The sequence below is a fragment of the Meles meles genome, chromosome 20, assembly GCF_922984935.1.
Source record: "Meles meles chromosome 20, mMelMel3.1 paternal haplotype, whole genome shotgun sequence".
NCBI classification, from domain to species: domain Eukaryota; kingdom Metazoa; phylum Chordata; class Mammalia; order Carnivora; family Mustelidae; genus Meles; species Meles meles.
Window position 1 is genome coordinate 40,320,567 of NC_060085.1, and position 13,384 is coordinate 40,333,950.

At 44.5% G+C, this 13,384-nt stretch overlaps 1 pseudogene; it reads right to left on the reverse strand.

Moving 5' to 3' along the window:
• Window positions 1–13,384, reverse strand: part of LOC123932220 — a 168,171-nt pseudogene that overhangs the window by 37,554 nt on the left and 117,233 nt on the right.

The window sequence follows — 13,384 nt, forward strand, 5'->3', positions numbered from 1 at the left end:
TACTTGTGATCTCTATCTGCCAAATATATAAATAAAATCTTAAAAAAAAAAAAAAAAGAAGAGTAGGATGAATTGTACAAATCCACAGAGCTAACAAGTGGTGAAAATGGGATTAAGCCTGGGCCCACTGGATTTGTAAGACTATGCCCTCTGTCATTATACTTAACTGTCTTTTTCTTGTAGGTTGCCAAATAGACTATCAACACCCAAATAAAATTCTTAAAACAGATCTGATGGGGTTTTTTGGACCATTATCAGTTTCTTTTTTTATCATAAATTTTGACCTTCTACATTTTAAAGAAAAATTAAAATCTGAGACTTCCTCATCAGAATAAAACAATCATGAAAATCCCCCACAGTGCAGTCCTGTATCTGATCAAATAGACTCAGCCTTAAGTACATCTACTTAAAATAATCAGTGGGAGCCCAAGATGGTGCCATGAACTGGGTAGATGATGCCAAGGCAGTAGATGACTCTAGAAAGGAAAAGAAAATTAATCAGAAGAGTCAAGGTCAGATGAGTAGCCAAGAGGCTTACGAGGAAGAGAGGCACATGAGGGGCCAATGTTGGCAAATATCATAGGGTCCTGGATCCAGGCTCAGCTGAAGTCAGGAGCTGGGAGAGTAGCTGGAACCCGTTACTACCCAAGTCAGTACAGAAAACCCAGTAGAAGTTGGAATAAACAAGTCTCAGGGATAAGGGCAAGCAAAAATCAGGTTGAAGGTTAGAAATCACGAGGGCAAGAAAATCAAGAGCAGGACAAAGCCATCAGAAGACAAAGGCAAGTAGATGCCAGACCCATGGATAGGAAAAACCAAGTGGTGAGGACCCTGAAGACACAGTTTAATCACTGGCAAAGAACTTGGCCACATGACAAAGAAACATTTCCATTTGTGCTCAGGTTGTGTTAGGCTATTTGGGCCAGCCATCCTTTGGGAAACAAGAAAACTTGTTGAATTAATTGAGGATCTTCCAAACATGTAAGGGTTTATTATACAGTAAGACACTACCAGGACAAAATTGAAGCCAAACAGATAAGAACCCAACAGATAAGCAGAGTAGGGAAGTCACTTCTGAACCAAGAGCGTTAGCAGATTCCAGCAATTTGAACTTTTGTTTCAGTGGTCTTGTGGGATAAGAGAGGCAGAAAACGAAACGGCAGTCAAATTAGAGACCCGCTCTATAATAACAGGGAACCCCACGGCCCTACACACACAGGGGAGTGGTGAGCCAGAAGTAACCCAGGCTCGTGGATTTGTAGCCAGGATTCTGTGTCTGATGATCCAGGCAACCTCAAACCTTGAACCTGGTTTAAGGTGGTCCCCAAGCACCTGACAAATGCAGACACACATCCTCTCTGGAGGAAGGTACCTTTACCTAAGACCTCAGATCACTCCTACAATGATTCTTCAGGTACATGAGCAGCAAGCAGTCAAAGATAATCGGGGATAAAAAGGAATAAGGCACTATCTATAAGAACAAGCAGAAACAGCAGCCAGCAGAAATAGTCTTGCAAAGAGTTTACATGTTAGAATTATCAGGAATAGGTTATAAACTAAGCATGCATAATATGTTTACAGATATAAAGAGAAGTTCAAAGATACCTACATGGACAGGAAACTATCAAGTCACCCAGTAGATTTGAAAAAAATCAAATAGAACCTCCAGAAATGGGGGACCTGGGTGGCTCAGTCGGTTAAGCATCTGCCTTTGGCTCAGATCATGATCCCCGGGTCCTGGGATCGAGCCCTGGTCCTGGGATCGAGCCCTGGTCCTGGGATCGAGCCCTGCATTAGGCTTCCTGTTCAGTAGGGAGTCTGCTTCTCTCTCTCTCCCTCTCTGTCTCCCCCTCTGCCCCTCCCCACTGCTCATTCTCCTTCTCTCAAATAAATAAATAAAATCTTTAAAAAAAAATAACACCCAGTAATAAAAAAAATACAAACTAATATTAAAAAAACCCTTTATTTTAGAGACAAAATTATATTCCATTATATTCCATTAAGACAAAAATATATTCCATTCTATTCCATTCCATTCCACAAGTCTGAGACATAGTAATAGAATGATAGGGGGCTGCAAGAAAGAAAGCACCCAATTAAATGTGGTTTAAACAATAAAGACTATTTACCATTTTCTATAACAAGAAACCCAGTGGTTGGGCTGTACCACGATTATTTCGGTAGATAAATGGTGTCATCTAGGACCCTGCCTTTTTGCATCTCCATACCATAATTCTTAGTTTGTTGGCCTTTGTCTTAGACATGTCTCCTTATGATGGCAAGATAGCTGCAACAGCTCCAATCATTGTGTCTCTATATTACCACATCCGAAACTAGAAATAAAAGAGACGTTCCCCTGTGCCTCTCTCTTCCATCAAGGAGGAAGGACCCTCCCAGAAGCAACTCCACCAGAGTCCCCATGATCTCTAACTGGTCAGGAATTGGTCACATATTTTAGCTACAAGCAAACTGAGAAAGTGGGTTGCATTTTTAGCCTTTACAGCACAAGGAAGATTCTGTAGCTTTGGAGAAGGGGAGGGAATGGCTGCGGTGTTGATTCAATGTAGGAACACCGAGAAGGGAAACACGATCCCAGAGAGAGGATGATCATTCTAAAACTGATGCAGTCTCTCTCCAGGAGCCCTGAACTCCCCTGCTGTACCATTTTCCTTCTTTTGGAATCTCTGCCGTACATTATCCCTTTCTCTAATCCATTCTCCTAAGATACCTGAAGCCCTTTTCCTTCTGATGAAAGAAGGTCTTAAAAGCAATTCATCCAGGAGTTTAAATTAGTTGTCTGCTTTATCACTTCCCTAAGAAGCCTCAAGAGGAGAACCCAGAGGAATCAGTACCCTAGTGGTATTCCCGTCACCACTGGCTTGATGAGGGGTAGAGAATAAGATAAGAAGGATTTACAGCAAGGTTAGGGAGACAACTCCTAGGGACCTTGGGAATTACCCTTCTAAACAGTCTGGGAGGTACCCGACTGGCTTAACAGAGAACTGAGGCACCAAGAGGGCCATGAATCCAAGAGCTCCATTCTTGAGTCTGAACCCATGATGCCGGAAGTTTTGAGGGGGGAATTGGCCTCTCTTGACCTCATTTTATTCATCGAGAAAAGTTGACGCAACAAACATGAAAGACACTCCTGTTTTTAGTCACAAAACCAAAATAAAAATAAAAAAGTAGTCACAGTTACAAAAGAGAATTCAGAAGAAACGTAAACACACGCTGTTGGGATTCCCTCCTCACAGATCTGCTTTGGAGCATTGGCTTTATTTTCTCCCCACATTAGGAGAAAGGAGGGAGGGGAAGGGGGTCAAGGGGAGAGGCCATAGAAGAACAGGGAGCTTCTACCTACAGCTCCAGACTTTGATCATTTCCCTTCAGCACAGAAAAAAGAAAGGGTCTTTCTTCCAGCATTTACATACAAAATCCTAAGAAGAGGGTGCCAGGGTGGCTCAGTTGGTTAAGAAGCTGCATTCGGCTCAGGTCGTGATCTCAGGGTACTAGGACCGGGTCCGGCATTGGGCTCCATGCTCATCAGGAGCCCTCCTTCTCCCTCTCCCTCTGCCTCTCTCCCTCCCTGTGCTCTCTTTCTCTCAAATCGATCTATCAATCAATAAAATGTTCCAAATCCTAAGAAGGAATGCCACCTGTTTTATTGGCCAGGCCTGGGTCCACTCAAGGAATACTCTAACTTCCACCACCGCTATTACCAGAAGATGTCATTTTTGTGGACAGACAGAAGAAAAGAAGAAAAAGGAAAAAAAGAGATGTCTGCGTAGTATAATCTGCCCTATTTATAATGATTAAGAAATTGAGACCCAGAGAAGTTCAGCAAGTTGCCCAAAACACACAGCAAGCAAGTGTGACAGCTAGATTCAATCTCAGACCTTTCGACCCCTGAGGCCCAGTCTCCTCCCCTGTGCCTCTGTTCATCTTTGTAATACCAAACTGTTCTCTTTGCTTTACTGTAAATGAACATTCTCTGTCATCATTACCTACTAAACTAGATCAAGAGATAAGTTTTATTCATTTGTAGGTCACCCCCTGTTACTGGAAAACTCCTCCAACTAACCAGCAATGCTCTCAGCAGGGCCTGGGAGGGGGCACGCCCAGATTCGAGGCTGAGCAGTCCCTGAGCGGGGACTGCCAAGGACACTTCACACCGTCCTCGTGAGGAGAGAGGGGTAGCACAGAGAGGGAACTGGGGAGGGGGTTTCCAACAGAGTCATAATGGTCTGGGGTTCCCACAAAGTACCCCGTTGCCCAGGAAGTTGAGAAGCGTGATAACAAACAAACGGTGAGATTTTAACAAAGGCATTCCTCAAACCTGAGAGATGACTAAATGGCCAGGGTGGGGGGGTGCTGTCAGGCGGGACTCCAGGGTCATGAGCAGACGAGCTCTGCTCATTGTGCAGAAAGAAGTTCTAGAACTAGTTACTGCCACAGGGGAGGTCAGAAGCAGAGGGTACATCCCTGCCACTCCTTGGGAGAGCATCCAAATGCCTTCTTTGATGGCACCCATCTCCAGTTCTCGAAAACAGCCCCCTGCTTGTGTTCAGTGTTCCTGGCGTTTGTCAACAAGTTCAGCTTCCGAACTGGTCCTATGTAGAGATGAGCGGGAAAATTCCAGCAAGGAGCAAAGAGTGGTGGGAGAACAGGAGAACAGGACTAGTCAAGTGGAAAGAGAATAACCCTGATTTTAGCCCCTAACATCCTGTAGTTGGTCCACACTCAATTGAAAACAAGGGGATTGGAAAGGTTTTAGCAACCAGATTGCTCCTACTGCTCTGAGTGGACGGGAAATTTTAGCATGTCTTAACCAGGATTGAGAGAATAAGACCTCAAGTAGCCTTAGTCACTGGTGTAAGAATGTGCGTGTGTGTGTGTGTGTGTGTGTGTGTGTGCCTGTGTGCGCACTTACACATGGGTGGTAGCGGGATGGAGATCAGAAGGTGGGCCAGGCTCAACTTTTCAGTAACAGTGAATAATTACCAAGCATTTACCACAGCCAGATATCCTACAAACAGTGTCTTACTCCAGCCTGTCTTCGTTTGGGTTCCCCCCAAACCAAAGCCCGAGAAAAGGATCTAGATGCTAGAAGTTTCTTTAAGAGATGATCTCAGGAGCTGGGGGAGGGAGCGGTGAGAGCGAGCCAGGAATGGGGAAATGTTGATACAAGGTGAATTAGTACAGTGACCCCTCCAAGCCCCCTCCCAGAACTGCCTGCCCTCAGGACCGGGCTGATGGGCCATTTGCACCCCCTGCCTGCTTGCCTCCGACTGGAGACTGCTCCTGGGGGCAGGTGCTTAAAGTTTCTGAGATGGTGCTGTATGCCCTGCCCTGAGGACAGCCTGAGCCTCGCTGAGTGGTATTGTGCCCAGGAAAGCCAAGACAGCCTAGGGATCCTCATCACAGGATGAAGAAGAACTGACTATTATTCCCATTTTACAGACGAGGACCTGGAGGCCCAAAGAGATGGAGTTGCATGGACCACCCCGCTGGAAGGCGGCAAAGCCAGAACAGAGGATTCAGTTCAGGTCATCTGCCCTTGGCTAGTGACATCTCAGGACTCTCAGAATGGATCACAAAGAGGAACATTTCCTGAGCTCCTACCTTATGTCAGACAATATGATTTCACTGCCCTTGGTGACCCACACCTTGATCCCTAGCAGACTGAGAGGACCCCAAAGCCAGGGGGTGGTAAGCCTCACTACTTGGGACAACCGGAACACTCCAGCACCTCTCTTCACCCCAAAAGGCTCCTTTCTTGGTATTGATCAAAGTCAAATCCAAAATTCCAGCGCTGAAACAGAAATCCAGCACAGCCCCCAGAGCCTAAAGACCCCCTGCAGGGATTGACAGGCACCTTTCAGTTCCCTCGGTCCCCTTGTCATCTACCACGAGATGATCCCTTCCACATGCCTGTCCTTGAGCATCTGGCCTTTGCTTGCACACATCCCTTAATGAGGAGCTCATTACCTCCTTTGGCCAATCAATTTTCACATTTCCAGCTCTATCTTCTTTTTTTTTTCCCCAGCTCTATCTTCTTCTTTTTTCCCCCCCAGCTCTATCTTCTTAAAACGTTTTCTGTGACAAACCAATCCTCAAGGATTCCCTGGAGGCAAGAAACAACTGGTGGATAATTACATCTGGGAAAAGCTGTTCATGATAGTACCTTCTTAGTGATTTATACAACAGTAGTATATTCAGGGCTTTAAGAAATACAATGTTGAGACACTTGTTTAATTTTGCTTCCTTGAAAATTTCTCAAGTCTGTTTCACTACAGAACACTTCAAGAATCTATAATCAGGGCAGGTAGGGGTGTAGGGACAGAGTGGAGGGGTCCCAGGGTGGCTCATTTGGTTAAGTATCTACCTTAAGCTCAGGTCCTGATCCCAAGGTCCTGGGGTAGAGCCTGGGGTCAGGCTCCTTGCTTGGCAGGGAGCCTGCTTTTCTCCCTGCCCCTCCCCCTGCTTGTGGGAGCTTTCTGTCTCTCAGATGAATAAAGGACATCTGAAAAACAACAACAACAGGGATGCCTGGGTGGCTCAGTCAGTTAACAGTCTGCCTGTGGCTCAGGTCATGATCTGGGGGTCCTGCGATCAAGGCCCGCATCGGGCTCCACGCTCCCTGCTTCTCCCTCTGCCTGCGGCTCCCCCTGCTTGTACTCTTGTGCTCTCTCTCTGACAAATAACATCTTTAAAAAAGGAAAAAAAAAACAACAATTACAACCTTCCCACAGTACTCTGTATTCTGGAAGCGCTGGGTCAGCAAGTTCTCCTGGGGGTTCAGTTTCTCTTTCCTGAGGTTCCAGCGATTCCATCACCTGGCTCTGTTGCTAAGCTCTGGGGTATAGAGAACAAGCCTGCCCCCCCCCCCCACCACTGCAGATCTGAATAACAAAGGTTTAATTCTCCCAGAGCACTTGGGGGGTGTCAGGTGCTGGCTGAGTGCTTTCCATAGGTTACTTCACACCCTCCTTTAAAGGATGGAGACACTAAGACTCGGAGGGGTGAGGCGGTGTCACACAGCTATGGCACAGCCAGAAGGCAAACCCAGCACCGCATAGGATATTTAGAGAAACACCTGGAGGAATGTCTGGCACAGGATCAGTGTTCAATCATGTTATCGGTGTTGTGTTGTTGTTACTATTAATGTCATTATCTGACTGAAGAGGAAGTGCTCTTAACCATTCCTGGTGCCTTGCTGGAACCTTCTGTTCTCTAGATTAAACGTTCTTCATATTTCCCCATGTTCATTTGATGTTTCTTCCCCACCATTTCTGCATGTTGTACACATCAGGAAGGACTGAGCACCGAGGCCAGGGAGCTTTTCCCAGCTGAAAGCTATCTTCCATTTGCTCTTTCCACAGAAGGACTATTTTCTCTGTCAAATCCTCTGAATTATGGTAGAAATAAATCCTTCAGGAAGACCAGTGAAGGAGAGCAGAGGGAGCTGGAGAGAAGCCGTCCGAGGATGTTCATCTCCTAGACCAGGGGTCAGCAAACTACAGACCACAGACCAGATCTGGCCAGCCCACTGCTCTTTGTAACGAAGGTTTTGTTGGAACACAGCTGCGCTCGTTCATAGATGTATTATCTACAACTGCTTTTTGCACTCAACAACAGAGTAGTTACGAAAGAGACCTAAAATATTTACTGTGTGGTTCTTTTCACAGAAAAAGGTTGTCAACTCCTGCTCTATCTTGTGGGGAGAAGAAAGGTAGGCTGGAGAGTATTTAGATGAGCCAGGTGTCTGCCTTTTCTTATGTTCCAGATGCTCTTGGAAAAGCCAGCTGGAAGTTGCAGGGGCCAGAATACTACAGCTTCTAAGAACTTGCAAGTAAGAAAGATACAGCTCTCCACCGAAATAAGCTTTAAACCTATTCATGATGGATCAGAGACAAGATATGTGGAGTTCTCTGAGGGCCACTGTATCACTCCAAGGCTAGGTATGTTGGCTCTTGGTGGATCAAGGTATGGCCTATGTAAAGAGAGACTAGTCAGCCAAGTGGGGATTGGTCAGCTTTGTTCACTTGGAGAAGAGACGTCAATGCTGACAGGACTCCATTCATGCACTGCTCCAGGTCGGGGGAGACCTCCAATGGAGGGAGTATCTCAAGTGGCAAAGCCATTTATGACGTGTTGTGGGCAATCTTAGCCTAAGGCCTTGAACATTCAATTCACCTCAGTATCACCTTGTTTTGACTCCATCATCTTGAAGCAAACTTCCAGGTGTGACTTGGCTGTTTCCCATGTAGTTCTGCCAACAGAGGGGGGATATTTCTATGCCCCACCTCTCCAGATGGATTTCAGGGTGACTAAGAATCCCCTGAAATTGTGTGTGCCATGTTGTGTGTGTTTGAGAGTGCCCCTTGTCCTGACGATGGGAACCTTCGTGGTCATTATAGTCTCAAAGGGCTCCACGAAACACAAAGGGACCTAACATTCATCTGTGTGAGTGTTTCAATGAGGATTTCCTTCTACGTCTCAGGCCGAGGGCAGGAGCTCTGGTGGTTCCACCTGCCACTGCTCCTCCAGCCCTCAGCCCTCTGCCAGGCTCATGGGACATGCTCACGACATGTTCATCAGAGTAGGGATGAAAGTAAGGGAAGAGGAGAGGCTAGGAGGAGGGAAGAAGGCTTGACATGCAACCAGGAGTGTCCTGGTCCCTGTGATAGTTAGACTTTTCATTGTAAATTAAAAAACTGACATTCTGGTTTATGCAAGAGTCTCATGAGTGTGGGTAATAGATGTTCCCTATTGTGGGCACAGATTGCTCCAAGGGTGCTGCCTACAAATCTCTATGACCAGAACCTGGACCTGGGGGAATTCACACGTTACCCTGTGGGGCTGCTTGGAGACAGGCTGCTGGCTTTTCGCCAAATGGAAGAGGAGGGTTTTAGCATTCCCATCATGGAATCACCACGGCCCCAATGGCAAGTGCTCTCTTCCTGCAGTGTGAGAACATTTAAAGTCTGTGTCCAGGGCCTGAGCCGGTGTTGACACAAGGTAGTCCTCATCTAATGTTCATTGAAAAAATGGAGCCTGTATTATCTTGAATAACTGAAAAAAATGTAGATTGTATGTCTGTTTCATTATTAAATCTAAAAATATGATGGAATCACCCACAAGGTACTTGTTGTAGCATGTACCTACAGACTTTCTAAAGCAATGAGGCTAAGTAGAAGTTAAAAGAGGAATCACTGCTACTTTTGAAGCATAGGGACTGTTAATACACACTGGAGCCCAATATGGCCCAACCCGCCATTTTGAGGGAGGGGCTGCCCAGGGTTAGCTTGGCATTACGTTGGTGGCAACAGCTTGGTAAGCAGCAGTTACCAGCCTTAAAAAAGAACAATTTAAACTTCAGATTTAGTTGAGATTTTCCAAGTGGTTAGGGAACATCAGAATACTCTGTGAGGACTGAAAGATAGTCATGTCTGCCTTTGTTGACTTAAGTAGAGCTATATTTTATTCTCTCACTCTCTTTTTAAGGCACACACACACTCACACTCACCACACAGACTTACACTCACCACACATACACACGCAAAGATAGTGCTTAGATAGTGGTACATGTCCGGAGAAGTACTCGTTATCTACGGCAGCATTAAAAAAACAAACAAACAAAAATCCCCAAGTCTCAGAAACTTGAAGCAACAAACATTGTCTCCCAATGGTTCTTCAGGTCAGGAATCCAGGAGCAGCTTAGCAGAATGGTTCTGGCTCAAGGTCTCAAGAGGTCTCATGAGGGTGCGAACTGTCACCTGAATCTGCAGTCTCATGGGCTCAGTGAGGGCTGGAGGATGTTTCCAGCTTGCTGTTGGCTGGCCTCAGTTCCTTGCTGGCTGGTAGCTGGACGCTCTAGTTCATGGACTACTCCATAAAGCCCCTCACAGCATGGTTGCTTGCTTCCTCTGGAGCAAGAGAGGCATAGAGAAAGAGGGAGAGCAAGAGAGGTGGGAGCTTTTTATAGCCTAATATCAAAAGTGACACACCACCACTTCTCCATAGGCCATTGGTCAAAGAGAACAACTGTGATAGAGTATGGGACAAAAATACACAAGAGCATGAATATCAGGAGGTGAGGATCATTGGGGGGCCAACTTGAACCTGGCTACCATAGAACATTTAAAAATACATCTACAGATTCTTTTGTATTCCCACACTCCCCCACCTTCAAAAAGTAGAAATGGATTTTTCTCCTTTTGAATAGAGCCTGACCTAGTGACTTTCTCATAACAAATAGAATGGGGTGGACTGACAGCATGTGATTTCACATAGCCAAGGTCATAAAGAGCATTGTGGCATCCACCTTTCTCTCTTGGGTGACTCTCTCTGGGGAAAGAGCCTCCATGCCATGAGAACACTCAAGAAGCTGTACGGAGAGGTCCACACAAGAGGAACAGAGTCCTCTTGCCAACAGCCAGCACCAACTGAACAGGCATGTGAATAAGCCATCTAGAAAGTAGATCCTCCAGTCCCAGTCAAGCCTTCAGATGATGACTGTGCTGGCCAAGAAAACGACTGCAACATCATGAGAGACCCTGGGCCAGAACCACCCAGCCAAACTACTCTCAAACTCTTGACCTACAGATAATGCGGGATATACTAAATTTCTATTACTATTTTAAGCCATTAAGTTCTGCGGTAATTTGTTAGCCAGTAATAACTAATACAACATGCTTATTGAATTTCAGAGGTCTTAACTGCAAACAACAGAATCCACCCCAGCTAGTTTAAACAGAAGAGGAACGTATTTAAGGAACTAGGTAGTTCACTGAATTTCTGGGAGGACTTAAGAATGAGACTTGATTGAACAAAGCCATGACCTCTCCTGTGGAGACTCTTCTGCTGCCATTGCTAGCACAGACCCCAGAGACTACAGCAAAACAGGGTTGCCACTGGGACTGCTGCCATCTTGCCTCTGTAAGCGGGATGTCTTCACCGCTACCCCACGTGAAGAATGGATTTTATATGTACTTACTTCCAAACCAAAGCCTGTGTAAGCATTGGGTCAAATGTCTATACTTTATTGTGATGGGTAATTTTGTGTGTCAACTTTGTTGGGTCACAGTGCCCACATATTTGGTCAACCATTACTTTGGATTTTTCTGTGAAGGTGTTTTCGGATGATGTAAACATTTAAATCAGAGGTGTCTGATTAAATCAGATTGTCCTCCATAATGTGGAGGTGGGCCTCGTCTAATCAGTTGAGAGGCTGAATAAACCAAAAGACTGACTTCCCCCAAGCAAGAAACAACTCTGCCAGCAGATGGCTTTGGGACTTGAATTGCAACACTGGCTCTTCCCTGGGTATCCAAAATCATGTGAGCCAATTCCTTAAAATCCCTTGTTCTCTTCCTTCCTCTCCCACTCTCAATAAATAGATAGATATACCAATAGATATAATGACAGATACATCTATATTTATAGATACACCTGCATATATATAATATATATTGGTTCTGTTTCTCTGGAAAACTCTGATTACCACACCTAGTTACAAAGGAGGTTCAGAAAAAGAGTTTCTGGCTTAGGCATATTCAGACCCATAGGATGAGAAATTCTACAAATATAGGGAAGCCATTCTAGTTGCTGGGTGACCAAAAAGCCTAATCAATATCTGCCGTATTTATTATGTAAATAACCAAACACAAGCAATCTCTTCTATCAAGGTAAACTATTCCTCAATAACCACCTCTCTCCCTGATCTGCAGAGAAATACACATGATTATAGTTTGGTATGTCTACCTCAAGCTATTTTTTTTAATTGTAGACTTTATTTTTTTAAATTTTTATTCTTTTTTAATTGAATTTTTTTTTTTTTTTTTTTTTTTTTTTTTTTAACATAGCCTCTACACTCAATGTGGGGCTTGAACTCACAACCCTGAGCTCCAGAGTTGCATGCTCTACCAACTGAGCCAGCCAGGTAGGTGCTCCCAAGCTGTAGACTTTAAATTAATGTTTCAGACATGCACCTGGTGAGATTCCAGGGAATTCTACTTATATTTAAGCCTTTGCTCTATAGACACTATAGTCTTTTTCTGTACATAACTTCTTCCTTTAATTATGTACATTTGTAAATAACGAATGACATTTCCCTCAAGAGATTTTCTAATTTTATCTGTTGATCCAAATTAAAGTCTGACCATAATTCCTTCTCTAGGGAATGGTATTGTAAGCCTGTAAGTAAAGTTATAAGCATCACAGACCCTTGGGAGGAAGGTGGTAGTTTTTTCTTGGTAAGAAAAATCCCATGAAATCTCATTAATTCAGATTCCTTAAAGTTGGAATTTGTGATTATCCAACCTTCCCTGTTTGGAGTTGGCCTTTTCATTTTCTCTGGGCAAAGCGATTAAATAAAAAGCCCAATTGCAAGGGGAAATGTTTCAGTAGCTACAGCTTTAGAAGGCTTTAGCTCACAATTTATTTGGGTCCAAATGGATTCTGCTATAGAGAAGTAATTATTTTTTTCCTAAGTTGAAAGGAGCAATGATGACTGATTCTATCACAGAATTTTCAAGAGTTTTCTGAGAAGACTGCCATAAAATTTTGTTCCTTGCTTTAAACAGCAAAGCTGGAATCTATGTGGGACTTTGGACTCTTCTAAGAAACAGCATTCACCTAGGATTATGATTTAGGAACAATCCATGATCTAATGGAAGTATCTAAGAGAAAGGACATCCCAAAATGATTGCCAAAACTATTCTCTAAAAAGAAACCTACTAAAGAGAAAGCAAGCAAAATTCAGGCACAATAAGAAGATAATTATAAGTTGTAAGGATATTTTATTTTATTTTTTAAAGATTTTAATTAATTAATTAATTCTTTTGAGAGAAAGCATGCACATGTGGGGCGAGGGGAAGGGCTGAGGGAGAAGGAGAGAGAAGATCTTAAGCTGGTTCAAGTCCAGCACACAGCCCAAGGCAGGGCTTGATCCTGCAACCCTGAGACCATGACCCTAGCCGAAATCAAGAGGTGGACACTTAATCAGCTAAGCCATCCCAGTGTCCCTAAACCTTTCATTTTTAAAGTAATCTCTACACCCAGTGTTGGGCTCGAACCCACATCCCCGAGATCCAGAGTCCCACATTCCACCAACAGAGCTGGCCAGGCACTCCATAAGTTCTGCAAGTATTTTATTTTATTTTTTTAAATATTTTATTTATTTGACAGAGAGAAATCACAACTAGGCAGAGAGGCAGGCAGAGAGAGAGGAGGAAGCAGGCTCCCTGCAGAGCAGAGAGCCAGACGTGGGGCTCGATCCCAGGACTCTGGGATCATGACCTGAGCCAAAGGCAGAGGCTTTAACCCACTGAGCCACCCAGGTGCCCCTCTGCGAGTATTTTAAAACTGAAATAAACATCTG